Source organism: Dendrobates tinctorius, unplaced genomic scaffold, assembly GCF_039654945.1.
Source record: "Dendrobates tinctorius isolate UK_male_01 unplaced genomic scaffold, ASM3965494v1 ptg000003l, whole genome shotgun sequence".
Taxonomy (NCBI): Eukaryota; Metazoa; Chordata; class Amphibia; order Anura; family Dendrobatidae; genus Dendrobates; species Dendrobates tinctorius.
The window spans coordinates 26,255,637-26,271,240 of NW_027361671.1; the positions used below are offsets into that span (position 1 = coordinate 26,255,637).

Genomic DNA, 15,604 nt, shown 5'->3' on the forward strand with positions numbered 1-15,604 from the left:
TACAAATGAAAGTGTGCTTCTCAGGCACATTGTTCCCTAATGCATATTCTCTCTCTTGCTTCAGATTATCTTCTGAAATGGAGAAGAAAATGTATGATCTTTCAAAACCCCATCATGTTGAGGAAGTGGGAAACATGCTGTTAGATGATGATGATGATGCAGACCCCACAATGAATGAGGATTTTGAAGAAAGTGAGATTGATTCTCATGATGAGGTGGAAGTCTGTGAACTAAATTCTGAAACAGAGCAAGATGGTGACAGTGATGAGGCGGAAGAAGATATAGAATCTTATTATATGGGAAAAGATAAAAAACCAAATGGAACAAGAATCCACCCATAAAAAAACGTATGGAACCTCATAACATTATCACTCACCTTCCCGCAGTTATGGGAACAGCACGTAATGCAAAAAATGCAGCTGAATGCTGGAATACTTTTTTCACAGATGACATTCTGGACTCTATTGTCATATACACTAATCAATATATAGACAATATAAAGCACAAGTTCATCTGTGACAGAATCCTGAAGCCCACGGATGAAATCGAACTGCGTGAATTTTTTGGATTATTGTACCTTGCAGGAGCTTATAGGGCAAATCGGCAAAGTTTGGAGGAACTTTGGGGTATAGAAAGTGATGGAATTGAAAAATTTAGCCTTGTTATGTCTCTAAAAAGATTCAAGGTTCTAATTCGTTGCCTTCGGTTTGATGACAGAACTGATGACAAAAAATTGGCCCATGAACTAATGCTTGGAGAGCTACGCAGGAGAAGTATGAAAACCATCGGTATCCCCTCTGGCCTTCAAGTTAGGCTCAAAAGATTCCGCCCAGATATTGATACTGAAAATCCAACACCTGTACCACCTCCCAAAAGAAGGAGATGCACCACCTGCACCATGGAAAGCGGGAACAGAAGGCTTTCTAATTATGAATGTCTCAAATGTCGTCATGCAATCTGCCTGACACATGCAAAAATGTATTGCAATTCTTGAACTTTGCTTTGCAAATGTGTTTTTTCTGGGGAACCTTCAGGATCTAATTCAGATTAATTCGGTGTGTAATATTAGTCTAGGTGCCTAGAAAATGTTTTTGTGCCAAAATATTCTCATTTTAATAACCGTTACTTGATATCTTTGGGGGCTATTTGGTGGGAGTTTTGAAATTTGTGTATATCAAATTTATTACTTTTATGTTGAGTAAATGGGTTTGTTTTGCACCTGATAATGTGTAGTCTCTTTTATTACATCCCTATGAAGATCTCTGATCACTTTTAGATCACTGAAATTGAGAAAATTAGATATTCTAGGCATTTTTCTAGCTTGCGCTTGACAGGCACATTGTTCCATTACGAGTTAAGGCCCCGTCACACTAAGCGACTCACCAGCGATCCCGACACCGATATGAAGGTGTCAGGATCGCTGGTAAGTCGCTATGTGATCACTGGTGAGCTGTCACACAGACAGCTTCACCAGCGATCAGCACAGCGACGCCGAGCGCCTGGCATCGCTGGCTATCGCTGTAGAAAATAGTATCAAAATAAAAAATATAGTTATTCTCACCTTCCGACGTCCCGTTCAGCCATCCTGCCTCTCTCCACGCTCCGGTCCCAGTGATCCTTTGCACGAATGACCGCAAGATGTCACGGTCTTGCGGGATAACAAAGTCTCGCGGTCATTCATGCAAAGGATCACTGGGACCGGAGCGTGGAGAGAGGCAGGATGGCTGAACGGGACATCGGAAGGTGAGAATAACTATATTTTTTATTTTTTTTGATTATTTTTTTACACCTGATCGCTGGTCTCCCGCTGTCACACACAGCGATGCGTGCTGGCCAGCGGGAGACCAGCGACCAAAGAAATGTCCAGAGGTTTCTTGCAGCGATCAGCGATACCGGCAGGGGGGCCGCTCGCTGATCGCTGTCACACACAGCGATCTCGCTGGTGAGATCGCTGTTACGTCACAAAAGTTGTGACTCAGCAGCGATCTTGCTACCGAGATTGCTTAGTGAGACGGGGCCTTTAGTGCGATATGTACACACACACACACAGTCATGAGGAAAAGTATACCCTTTCGAATTCCATGGTTTTATATAGAAATATATGGGGCCCATTACACTGTATGGAGCAATATATGGGGGTAATTTTACTATATGAAGCACTATGTGGGGCCTGTAATGAATGGGTCACCGAGGAAGATAGCAGGCCAGGCTAAGCCACAGAAAACAAGATAGGTTGGTAACTAAGCAGATGCAGACCCCTGATCCTGTCCACACAACTAGCAGTAGCCGTGGAGCGTACCTACGATGATCCTAGATGCCTCTGCACAGCCGGAGAGCTAACTAAGCCTAAAGCAAGAAAGGGGAAATCTAAGCTGCCCTGGAGCAGACTCCCAAAGGAATAGATAGCCCCCAAACATATATTGTCGGTGAGACAAGATGAAAACACAAACGCAGGCAGAAAAATAGACTGAGCAAACGATGGGACCCACACTGACAGGACAGGAAAGGAAAGACACTGTCTGCAATCACGCAAAAAACCCTGCATAAAGTCCAACACATCTGATGCACAAAAACACTGAAGTCGCACAACTTCACCCCACTATATCAGCACTCTGGTATATTCTCAAATCAAAACAAAAAGAGACCAATATAAAAGGGGACAAAACAAACTGGCACATGCAGTAACATATGGGCGGTGATTCAGCTCTGCCCCAGCCGGAGCTAGCTGACCCGCACAAAGCAGAGATACACAAAACCAGATCAAATGCAAACAGAATAGCAAATGAACCACTTAGCTGAACATGCAGGGAAAGAGCAGGAGACATCAGACCTCAGCAGAAACAGGAAGAAAATCACCAGCAGGTATAGAGGGAGTCAGCTGTCTTAAATACCAATCAGAAACCCCAGATCTCCAATCGTCTTCCTCATTATCAGGTGGCAAGCCTCGGTCAATCAGATCAGCTCCACTACCTCCAGTACCCACCAGAGGGAGCCCAGAAAGAGAGCTCTCAATCTGACCAGCTCCACTATCTTTAGTAATCACCAGAGGGAAGCCAGAGAGAGAATTCACACCAGGGGCCATTATACTATATGGAGCAATATATGGGGCCCATTATTCTGCATGTAGCAATATAAGGAACCCATTATACTCTATGGAACAATATATGGGGCCCATTATACTGTATGGAGCAATATATGGGGGTAATTTTACTGTATGGAGCACTATGTGGGGTCAATATATTGCATGGAGCAATGTATGGGGCCCAGTATACTGTATGGAGCAAAATATGAGGACCATTATTGTGTATGGAGCAATATATGGGACCCATTATACTGTATGGAGCCATATATGGGGCCTATTATTCTGTATGGAGCAATATATGGGACCGATTATGCTGTATGGAACAACATAAAGGGCCCATTATAATGTATGGAGCAATATATGGGACCCATTATTCTGTATGGAGAAATATATAGGACCCATTATACTGTATGGAGCCATATAAGGGGCCCATTATACTGTATGGAGCAATATATGGGACCCATTATTCTGTGTGGAGAAATATATAGGACCCATTATACTGTATGGAGCCATATAAGGGGCCCATTATACTGTATGGAGCAATATATGGGACCCATTATTCTGTATGGAGAAATATATAGGACCCATTATACTGTATGGAGCCATATAAGGGGCCCATTATTCTGTATGGAACACTATATGGGGCCCATTAAACTATATGAAGCAATATATGGGACCCATTATACCGTAGGGAACGATATATGGGTCCCATTATACTGTATGGAGCAATATATGAGGCTGGAGTAAGCTATATAGCAAGGTGCACACATAGGTGAATAATGGCAGTCTTGTTGAATTGAACCCCAAAAATCTTTTAGAAAGCTTTCCCAGGAGAGTGGAAGATGTTTCAGCTTGAAAGGGCCGACAGACTCCATATTAATGTCTACGGATTTAGAATTGGATGTCATAAAAGTTCCTGTAAATGTCATATGCAGCTGTCTCAATAGTTTTGTCTGTATAGAGTCTACTGTATATAGATTTTTATGCAGTAATATGTGAATACAGAGCACAGTTACCCATGATCCATCACTTGCTGGATTGTTGAAAGCTGCATCTATTCTATCAGGTAATTCTCCCAATCTGAACTAGGACTATATATGGTGCATGCCTAAATACTGGGATTTTATAATGATTTCAGGTACAAGGGTAATGCAGTTTCCTGTATATATACGTTTACATTTACATATGTTAGCTTGCATAATCAGATATACCCATCTAGTATAATAAAACATTGGCTAATCGACAGATTATTGGCCTTTCTCCTCGCAATGTATAGCTACCTCCTTTAGGTTAAAGACACAATTAAAATTCTCCTTGAGCATAAAGGAGGCTGCCTTAAAAAGGTTAAATCTCCAGAATGAATTAGAAAATCTCCAGGGTCGAGAAACTCCCAGTGCTGATAGTCAGGCTCCTTGTGCATGATGCCACAACTTCTGCACATTCTGGGGGCATTAAAGAGAAATAAAGGAAGCATGGAAGAGACATTGAGGAATAGCTAGAAAGTGACGTGACTCCATGCACCGCTCACTAAAACCCACCCATAAACGTTGTGAAATATGGTTAATGACATGGGGGCACTGGTCCTGTACAATGAGTGCTCTACACAACCACAAATAAAAGTGGACCTGGGAAAATTCAGAAATGAATATAGCAGTGGAAACATGTTGTATTGGTGTGCATGCCCGATCCTTATAGTGGCCCTGGATGAATAAGATGCTCATACCATGGAGTCGGATTCTCTAGATATAACCCTTTAAATGAATCAAGCTGTCCAACCCTGCTGCTGAAAGGAGAATAATCTCATGCCTACACCCAAATTTATGTTGCAGAAAACACTAATGGCCCCAGGCTTATGTTGCAATTGGTACGAATCCTGTTGCTAATCAGTTGGCTTCCAAATTCCATGGTTGTCTAATAAAAAAGAAAAATAACACATTTGAAAAAAAAAAAAAACAACAAAAAACTGTGACCGAATCAATTACTTTAAATCGTAAATTGGATTCAATTCAGTTTTCAAATTACACAGCAAAATTCAAATATTCATAGGAATGCTATCCATTAGAAAACTATTGACTGTTTTATAACAGGCTGCATCTCTTTTACAGATTGCCAGAAAAAGCAGTTTATAGCATGCTGTCGGGTGCTCAGGGAAACTGGACAGAATTTAGGATAAAACTCCAGCCAAAATTAATATACTTGGGCTTATCTACTGTACTATTCTACATGGGCTAGAAATCTTGTTTGATTTGTGCCCCCAAAAACCCTCAATTTTATGCCTTGCACCACATTTATTATGTGCTTTAGACAAATTAGAGATGTGTGACAAAAGAAAGTGACCAACCGAAAAGTGGATACAGAAAAGGAGTAGCCTAAATTGTGATATTGTGTGAATTGCACCCTAAAAGCTAGTCCAAAGATGCGCCAAATTTTGCATTGTCTAAAAGTTAAAAAGCTTTAGTAAGTCACCTCTACTGAGTTTTGACTGGAGGCTGAAGAGAACTGTATGTATTTGGTAAAAGTGGTTAGCACTGCAGCCTTGCAGAGCTGGAGTCCTGGGTTCGACTCCCACCAAGGACAACATCTGCAAGGAGTTTGTATGTTCTCCCCGAGTTTGCGTGGGTTTCCTCTGGTTACTCCAGTTTCCTCCCACACTCCAAAGACATACTGATAGGGAATTTAGATTGTGAGCCCCATCGGGGACAGCGATGATAATGTGTGCAAGCTGTAAAGTGCTGCAGAATATGTTAGTGCTATATAAAGATTATTATTATTAAAAAAGATGGAGTCGCAGTGTCATGCAAAACCTTCTTGGGCCACAACAGTTAAAAAAAGTAAATAAATATCAGCCGCTAAGACGGAAAACTAACAAGAAGCGCCGGCCTAGTAAGTAGTGCTCAAGTTTATAACACTCATACGTAAATTCAGATTATCTGCTTAAGAAGTGAGAAGAAAAATGAGAAGTGTTACCTTAGATCTGTCTTCCACCAGCTTACATATTTGAACCCATTGTAATTTTTGGTACGCTTTAATCTATGTGCACATACTAGATTACCCCCAAACAGAAACCAGCATTGAGTGGAGAAAGTAATGCAACTAAAAAATTTTAAGTAGTCTTGGGTTACAATACTTGGACTTTATAATGTTCTTGTGGATGTGCCATAACATCCTAAATGGGCATTCATATCATAAAGCATCCAGCATTACCTATCTGTGGAACATGTGGTTGGCAGGGTGACCCGGTGTAACAGGCCATGGTATAGCCCGAGTCCAGACTATAGCTGGGGTTAAAGTGGCCTAGGCTTGAGTTTCCCCCCGGGTATATTATGGTCTAGGTCAGTGATGGCGAACCTTTCTGAGACCGAGTGCCCAAACTGCAACCTAAAACACTTATTTATGACGAAGTGCCAACACGTGCCAAATGCCCCATCATGATCCCCTTCATGCAGAAATGCCCTATCATGATCCCCTTCATGCAGAAATATGCCCCATCATGATCCCCTTCATGTAGAAATATGCCCCATCATGATCCCCTTCATGCAGAAATGCCAAATCATGATCCCCTTCATGCAGAAATATGCCCCATCATGATCCCCTTCATGCAGAAATATGCCCCATCATGATCCCCTTCATGCAGAAATTTGCCCCATCATGATCCCCTTCATGCAGAAATATGCCCCATCATGATCCCCTTCATGTAGAAATATGCCCCATCATGATCCCCTTCATGCAGAAACAGGCCCCATCATGATCCCTTTCATGCAGAAATATGCCCCATCATGATCCCCTTCATGCAGAAATATGCCCCATCGTGATCCCTTACATGCAGAAATATGCCCCATCATGATCCCCTTCATGTAGAAATATGCCCCATCATGATCCCCTTCATGCAGAAATATGCCCCATCATGATCCCCTTCATGTAGAATTTGTCCATTCCACCACCTCCATCATTTCCTTCTCCCCATCACTCCCACCACCCCCATCATTGGCCCTCTCCACATCACTGGCCATCTCCCCATCAATGGCCATCTCCCCATCAATGGCCATCTCCCCATCAATGGCCATCTCCCCATCAATGGCCATCTCCCCATCAATAGTCCTCTCCCCATCACTGGCCCTCTCCCCATCACTGGCCCTCTACCCATCAATGGCCCTCTACCCATCAATGGCCCTCTCCCCATCACTGGCCATCTCCCCATATCACTGGCCATCTCCCCATCACTGGCCATCTCCCCATCAATAGCCCTTTCCGCATATCACTGGCCATCTCCCCATCAGCGGCAATCTCCCCATCACTGGCCATCTCCCCATATCACTGGCCATCTCCCCATCGGCAGCCATCTCCCCATCACTGGCCATCTCCCCATCATTGGCAAACACACACACACCACAGCGGCCACACTCTCGGCCACACTCACACAGACACACCAGCGGCCACACACACAGACACACACACCAGCGGCCACACACACCAGGAGCCACACACACACCAGCGGCCACATACAAACACACACCAGCGGCCACACACACACACCAGCGGCCACACTCACCTCTCCTCGCGCCAGCATCTTCCTCGGCTCTCACTTCCTCTCACACATTGAGAGGCGTTGCCACAGCTGGATGACATCATCATTCAGCCCCGGGGCCGCGCTGCTCAATGTGTGAGAGGCAGCCAGGAAGCTGCAGCTCCGGATCAATGAGGCGAGGCCGCTTGCCAGCTGAGAGGGCTCTGCGTGCCCTCTCTGGCACGCGTGCCATAGGTTCGCCAATACTGGTCTAGGTCAATTTATACTTCAAGGTATAAATTGGCCTAGGGCTGCGCCATTTCATACCCCCTCATATCAGATTATATCCCCTTGATATCAGCAGCTTTGAGTGATATACACAAGAATTACTTAATTTTTCAACATCTTATTGGGGTTCAGGTTTGTCAGGTAAGTTAGGTAAGACGATAACTAATTTAAATCTTAAAGGTCTAAACACATAGACTTTTATTAACCCCTTCATGACCCAGCCTATTTTGACCCTAATGACCTGGCCATTTTTTGCAATTCTGACCAGTGTACATTTATGAGGCAATAACTCTGGAACGCTTCAACGCATCATAGCGATTCTGAGATTGTTTTTTCGTGACATATTGGGCTTCATGATAGTGGTAAATTTAGGTCGATAATTTTTGCGTTTATTTGTGAAAAAATGGAAATTTGGCAAAAATTTTGAAAATGTCGCAATTTTCACATTTTGAATTTTTATTCTGTTAAACTAGAGAGTTATTTGACACAAAATAGTTACTAAATAACATTTTACATATGTCTACTTTACATCAGCACAATTTTGGAAACAAAATTTTTTTTTGTTAGGAAGTTATAAGGGTTAAAAGTTGACCAGTGATTTCTCATTTTTGCAACAAAATTTACAAAACCATTTTTTTAGGGACCACCTCACATTTGAAGTCACTTTGAGGGGGTCTATATGGCAGAAAATACCCAAAAGTGACACCATTCTAAAAACTGCACCCCTCAAGCTACTCAAAACTACATTCAAGAAGATTATTAACCCTTCAGGTGCTTCACAGGAAGGAAACGTGGAAGGAAAAAATGGACATTTTAATTTTTCCAACAAAAATTTTCTTTTAGCATCAATTTTTTCATTTTCACATGGGTAACATGATAAAATGGATCCTAAAATTTGTTGGGCAATTTCTCCTGAGTACACCGATACCTCATATGTGGCTATAAACCACTGTTTGGGCGCACGGCAGGGCTCAGAATGGAAGGAGCGCCATTTGACTTTTTGAAAGGAAAATATGCTGGAATATTTAGCGGTTGCCATGTCGCGTTTGGAGAGTCCCTGTGTGCCTAAACATTGGAGCTTCCCCACAAGTGACCCCATTTTAGAAACTAGACCGTCCAAGGAACTTATCTAGATGCATAGTGAGCACTTTGAACCCCCAGGTGCTTCACAAATCGATATGTAAAAAAAAAGGACTTTTTTTTCGCAAAAATTTTCTTTTAGCCTGTTTTTTCATTTTCACATGGGCAACAGGATAAAATGGATCCTAAAATTTGTTGGGCAATTTCTCCTGAGTACACCGGTACCTCATATGTGGTCATAAACCACTGTTTGGACGCATGGGAGAGCTCAGAAGGGAAGGAGCATGATTTTGGAATGCAGACTTTGATGGAATGTTCTGCGGGCATCATGTTACATTTGCAGAGCCCCTGATGTGCCTAAACAGTAGAAAATCCCCACAAGTGACCCCATTTTGGAAACTAGACCCCCCCCAGGGGCTTATCAAGAGAAATTGGACCCCTAAAGTTGTTGTTCAGTTTGTCCTGAGTACGCTGGCACCCCATATGTGGGGGGGAACAACTGTTTGGGTGCACGGCAGGGCTCAGAAGGGAAGGAGCGCCATTTGACTTTTTGAATGGAAAATTAGCTCCAATCGTTAGCGGGCACCATGTTGTGTTTGGAGAGCCCCTGTGTGCCTAAACTTTGGATCTCCCCCACAAGTGACCCCATTTTGGAAACTAGACCACCCAAGGAACTTATCTAGATGTGTGGTGAGCACTTTGAACCTCTAAGTGCTTCACAGAAGTTTATAACGCAGAGCTGTGAAAATAAAAAATCATTTTTTTTTAAACAAAAATCATTTTTTTAGCCCCCAATTTTCTATTTTCCCAAGGGTAACAGGAGAAATTAGACCCCCAAAGTTGTTGTGCAATTTTTCCTGAGTACGCTGATACCCCATATGTGGGGGTAAACCACTGTTTGGGCACACATTGGGGCTCGGAATGTTTTACTTTTTGAACGCAAAATTGGCTGGAATAAATCATGGCGCCATGTCATGTTCGGAGACCCCGTGCTGAGCCTAAACAGTCGAAACCCCTCAATTCTAACTCCAACTCTAACCCCAACACACCCCTAACCCAAACCCAACCCTAATCAAAACCCTAACCACAACCCTAACCCCAACACACCCCTAACCCTATTCCCAACTCTAACACTAGCCACAAGCCTAACCATAATCCCAACCCCAACCCACCCCTAACCCTAATGGCGGCGCCCATGATCCGGGACGGCGGGACCCCGGGAGCCACAGCAGGACATCGGAGGTACCGGCGGCATCAGGGGTGGATCGGAAAGTTTAAGGGGAGGGGGATAGATGAGGACAACGGCGACTGATCGCCGCCGTCCGTCGGTGGCGGGGGGCCCATCACCCCCGCCAGTCGGTGTGAGGGGGTCAGGTCTCGGTGTCCAGCCATGTCCGATGCTATTGCAGCATCGGCCATGGCTGGATTGTAATATTTCACCAAATTTCATTGGTGAAATATTACAAATCGCTCTGATTGGCTGTTTCACTTTTAACAGCTAATCAGAGCGATCGTAGGCACATGGGGGCTAAGCCATGCCCCCTGGGGTTAACTCTAAGGTGTCCTCTGTCCGCAGGGGGGCAATCAATTCATGACGCCACATTGGCTTGACTTTTCATGACGCCTATCTGGCGTCAAAGGTCGGGAAGGGGTTAATTGAACCAGAAAAACTTCAATCAGTAAAAATATTAGACTTCCACAAAGACATAATGAGGCAAAGAATCCTGCCGCACTTCTCAGTAGTTGCACATTAAAAGCAGCTGTGTCTGAGTATAATAGAAAGAGATCTGCACATTTTTCAACCAAACAGAGACAGTGTGAGAAAACCAATGAAGTGAAAAGATTATGTTACAATTGCATTCTAAGGTAAAAGCTCTTATATTACTGGACAACAGTGTAATTTCAGTAATAACTGTTGTCCATTACCAGTCACATTGTATTGTAACATCAATCTTCATCATGTGATTAACAACATAAATAACTTCCCACTGTGTGTCAGTTTTAGGTTATTAAAAAATGGCATCTAAACTCTGTCTCCTTTACAAGGGTTCATAAAGTAGAGGAGCATATTGCAGCCTGGAGGGGTATAACTTGGTCTAGCCTATATTATAGTTTGGCCTAGGACAGCTTATCCTCCGAGCATACTCTGGCCTGGACCAATCTATACCCAGGTTTAGTCTGTTCAGGGGTTAATTTGGCCTGTTACACTGGCATTCAGCATGGCATTTCACTTTTCAAACACCATCACACAGAGATAGAACCATCAGCTTTCACTGTGCTAAAAGTGACTGCTTGGCCTACATATCTTACAATAATTTTGTTTCGTACTTCATGCACACAGGTTTATACGTAGTTTTTATATATTTTTTTTAAGATTTGATTTTATTGACATTTAACAAAATAAGCACAGCTCAAATTGTAAGGTTTAATTAAATATTAACTTGCTTTCCCACATTTACAACCATTCATTATTTATGATTCCCACAAGAGTTTACCAATTTAAGTACATGACATTTTTCAAAACATCCAGTTGCTGCTAGAATAACTCATCTTCCCACTATAACATAGAAATGTATATACACCAGACCTGTACTGTGTTTTAACAGCAAAATATAATGTTTACAAAATGCACTATCTGAATTTGCCAAAAGCCAAACACATATAATCATCAGTAGACAAACACAAAAGGGTTAGTATAAAAGAACTACTATAAATATACAAATATTACTACACATAAACACAAAATAATAACTACATGTACATACACAAAAGAACAGCTACATAAACAGAAAAGAATAGCAGCTGTAGCAAAGATAGGTAGGACAGGGTTAAATTTTAACTCTGCAGGGTTTGATTAGAGGAACCTGCATAGCTTTTTATTAGAAGCAGGAAGTAGGCTCACTTGGTGTGCAGTGTGCTGGGGAACTAAGCAGAGTGTAGATTCTGCTGGGAGCTGCAGACTACACTGAGCCAGGTGAACAGCCAGTATTGCAGCACAGAAGAGAGACTGAGGTTTGTGTCTTGGAGGAGAGGTGAAAATACCTCTTGGTGCTGATCTCTCTAGCAGAACTTGAGAAACAACTGGACATTTATCTGAATGGGTGAGTCCGCATGTGCCTGTGTATGGATTATTTATTTTGTTCCTTTATACCAGAGAAAGGCTGTTTACCGTTCTGCTAAAAGTTTATGCACTTTAATAAATCTCCTTGTTTGACCCAGAAAATGTGTGCCTGTGTGAATTCTAGCTGCCTAAAAGCGAGTAAACCCTTAGATCTACATATCAGCATTCAAATATTACTACACATAAAAGAATAGCTACATGTAAACATGCAAATATTTATACACTTAAAAGAATAGCTACATATAAACATACAAATATTTCTACAGATACAAGAATAGCTATGTAAACATACAAATATTTCTAATTTGTCTTAAATGAAAAAACACAAAAAGAATTGTCCTAAAGCCAAATTGGATATAATTCCACACCAAACATAAAAGAGGGTGGACAAAAGTATTGGCACTGTTCGAAAAATCATGTGATGCTTGCTTCTCTAATTTGTGCAATTATAATTAACAGCACCTGTAACTTACCTGTGGCACCTAACAGGTGTTGGCAATAACTAAATCACACTTGCAGCCAGTTGACATGGATTAAAGTTGACTCAACCTCTCTCCTGTGTCCTTGTGTGTACCACATTGAGCATGGAGAAAAGAAAGAAGACCAAAGAACTGTCTGAGGACTTGAGAAACCAAATTGTGAGGAAGCATGAGCAATCTCAAGGCTACAAGTCCATCTCCAAAGACCTGAATGTTCCTGTGTCTACCGTGCGCAGTGTCATCCAGAAGTTTAAAGCCCATGGCACTGTGGCTAACCTCCCTAGATGTGGACGGAAAAGAAAAATTGACAAGAGATTTCAGCGCAAGATTGTGAGGATGTTGGATAAAGAACCTCGACTAACATCCAAACAAGTTCAAGCTGCCCTGCAGTCCGAGGGTACAACAGTGTCAACCCATACTATCCGTCGGCGTCTGAATGAAAAGGGACTGTATGGTAGGAGACCCAGGAAGACCCCACTTCTTACCCCGAGACATAAAAAAGCCAGGCTGGAGTTTGCCAAAACTTACCTGAAAAAGCCTAAAACGTTTTGGAAGAATGTTCTCTGGTCAGATGACACAAAAGTAGAGCTTTTTGGGCAAAGGCACCAACATAGAGTTTAAAGGAGAAAAAAGAGGCATTCAAAGAAAAGAACACAGTCCCTACAGTCAAACATGGTGGAGGTTCCCTGATGTTTTGGGGTTGCTTTGCTGCCTCTGACACTGGACTGCTTGACCGTGTGCATGGCATTATGAAGTCTAAAGACTACCAACTAATTTTGCAGCATAATGTAGGGCCCAGTGTGAGAAAGCTGGGTCTCCCTCAGAGGTCATGGGTCTTCCAGCAGGACAATGACCCAAAACACACTTCAAAAAGCACTAGAAAATGGTTTGAGAGAAAGCACTGGAGACTTCTAAGGTGGCCAGCAATGAGTCCAGACCTGAATCCCATAGAACACCTGTGGAGAGATCTAAAAATGGCAGTTTGGAGAAGGCACCCTTCAAATATCAGGGACCTGGAGCAGTTTGCCAAAGAAGAATGGTCTAAAATTCCAGCAGAGCATTGTAAGAAACTCATTGATGGTTACCGGAAGCAGTTGGTCGCAGTTATTTTGGCTAAAGGTTGTGCAACCAAGTATTAGGCTGAGGGTGCCAATACTTTTGTCTGGCCCATTTTGGGAGTGTTGTGTGAAATGATCAATGTTTTGCTTTTTGCTTCATTCTCTTTTGTGTTTTTTCATTTAAGACAAATTAAATGAAGATAATAATACCAAAGAATTTGTGATTGCAATCATTTTCAGGAAGAAACTGAGTATTACACTGGTCAACAGCATTTTTGGTGCCAAAGATATTTCATCGAATTTAGGGTATTTTTGGGGTGCTGATTCTGAATATGTCATCAGTTTTGCCAGATTGGCTCAAGTTTTTGAGATTTTTGGTATCTTATTTATAGCACTTGTTGGTAAATGCGACGCATCATCTCATTAATTTCTTTGGATTAGTACTTGAACTGAGCAGTTCTCAATATAGTTTTGTGTTAATTAGTGTTCTAAAAGTTTGTTCATAGCTTGATTTTTGCACTAACTTTATGTTGTTGTCTGTTTTCCAGTGAAAAGCATGAACTCATCAAGAAGAAGTTGTCTTAACGATCCAGACTCATTCTGTTACATTTGTGGTGAATACACACTGCCAAAACATAGAAGAAACATAACAGACTTCGTAAAAAAAGTGTATTTTGCCTATTTTGGGGTTATGCTTGGGGACCAAGACAAGTTTTGGGCACCACACATAGTGTGCAAAGCATGTATCGAATTATTACGAAAATGGAGCAAAGGACAAAGAAAAAGCTTCAAATTTGGTGTTCCAATGGTGTGGAGAGAGCCAAAAAATCATCATGATGACTGTTATTTATGGTAAACACAGGTACAGGCACATCTTCACAATGAGGGACAGGCCTTCTTGCAGATTCCATGTTACTCCCATTTTCGTTTCTTATGCTTATTGAATCCTTGCACTTGCACTGCACAGAAATAACAGTCATCATGATGATTTTTTGGCTCTCTCCACACCATTGGAACACCAAATTTGAAGCTTTTTCTTTGTCCTTTGCTCCATTTTCGTAATAATTCGATACATGCTTTGCACACTATGTGTGGTGCCCAAAACTTGTCTTGGTCCCCAAGCATAACCCCAAAATAGGCAAAATACACTTTTTTTACGAAGTGTGTTATGTTTCTTCTATGTTTTGGCAGTGTATATTCACCACAAATGTAACAGAATGAGTCTGGATCGTTAAGACAACTTCTTCATGATGAGTTCATGCTTTTCACTGGAAAACAGACAACAACATAAAGTTAGTGCAAAAATCAAGCTATGAACAAACTTTTAGAACACTAATTAACACAAAACTATATTGAGAACTGCTCAGTTCAAGTACTAATCCAAAGAAATTAATGAGATGATGCGTCGCATTTACCAACAAGTGCTATAAATAAGATACCAAAAATCTCAAAAACTTGAGCCAATCTGGCAAAACTGATGACATATTCAGAATCAGCACCCCAAAAATACCCCAAATTCATTAAAATATTTTGGACACCAGAAAAAAAATTTTTTTTCGTTGACCTGTGTTATCTGACAGAATTGCAGGGGTGTCAATACTTTTGGCCACAACTGTACACGTACAAATATTACTACATATAAAGGATAGCTGCCTATAAACATATGTCTACACATATAAGGATAGCTACATGTAAACATATAAATTTTACTACACATATAAGGATAGCTACATGTGAACATACAAATATTACTACACATAAACACAAAAGGATATCTACATGTAAACACAAATCTTACTACACAAAAACTACATTGAAACATAAAAGTAAAACTATATATACACACATTGCTACACATAAAAACAAAAGCTCTACTTGTAATGCTGCATAAAAGCAAAGTAGTACAATAGCTTATTGACATAGGAAACCTTACCATTTTGACAGGCATATAGTGTAAGACGTATTACAGTGCTAGTGGGCGTATGAAGGGCT

General features: G+C 41.7%; 1 protein-coding gene across 6 annotated transcripts in view; it reads right to left on the minus strand.

Annotated features, from left to right (window-relative positions):
* The window catches only part of MCTP1 (multiple C2 and transmembrane domain containing 1), a 1,234,258-nt gene that overhangs the window by 906,920 nt on the left and 311,734 nt on the right, over positions 1-15,604 (minus strand). The gene's annotated exons all lie outside the window — the stretch shown is intronic.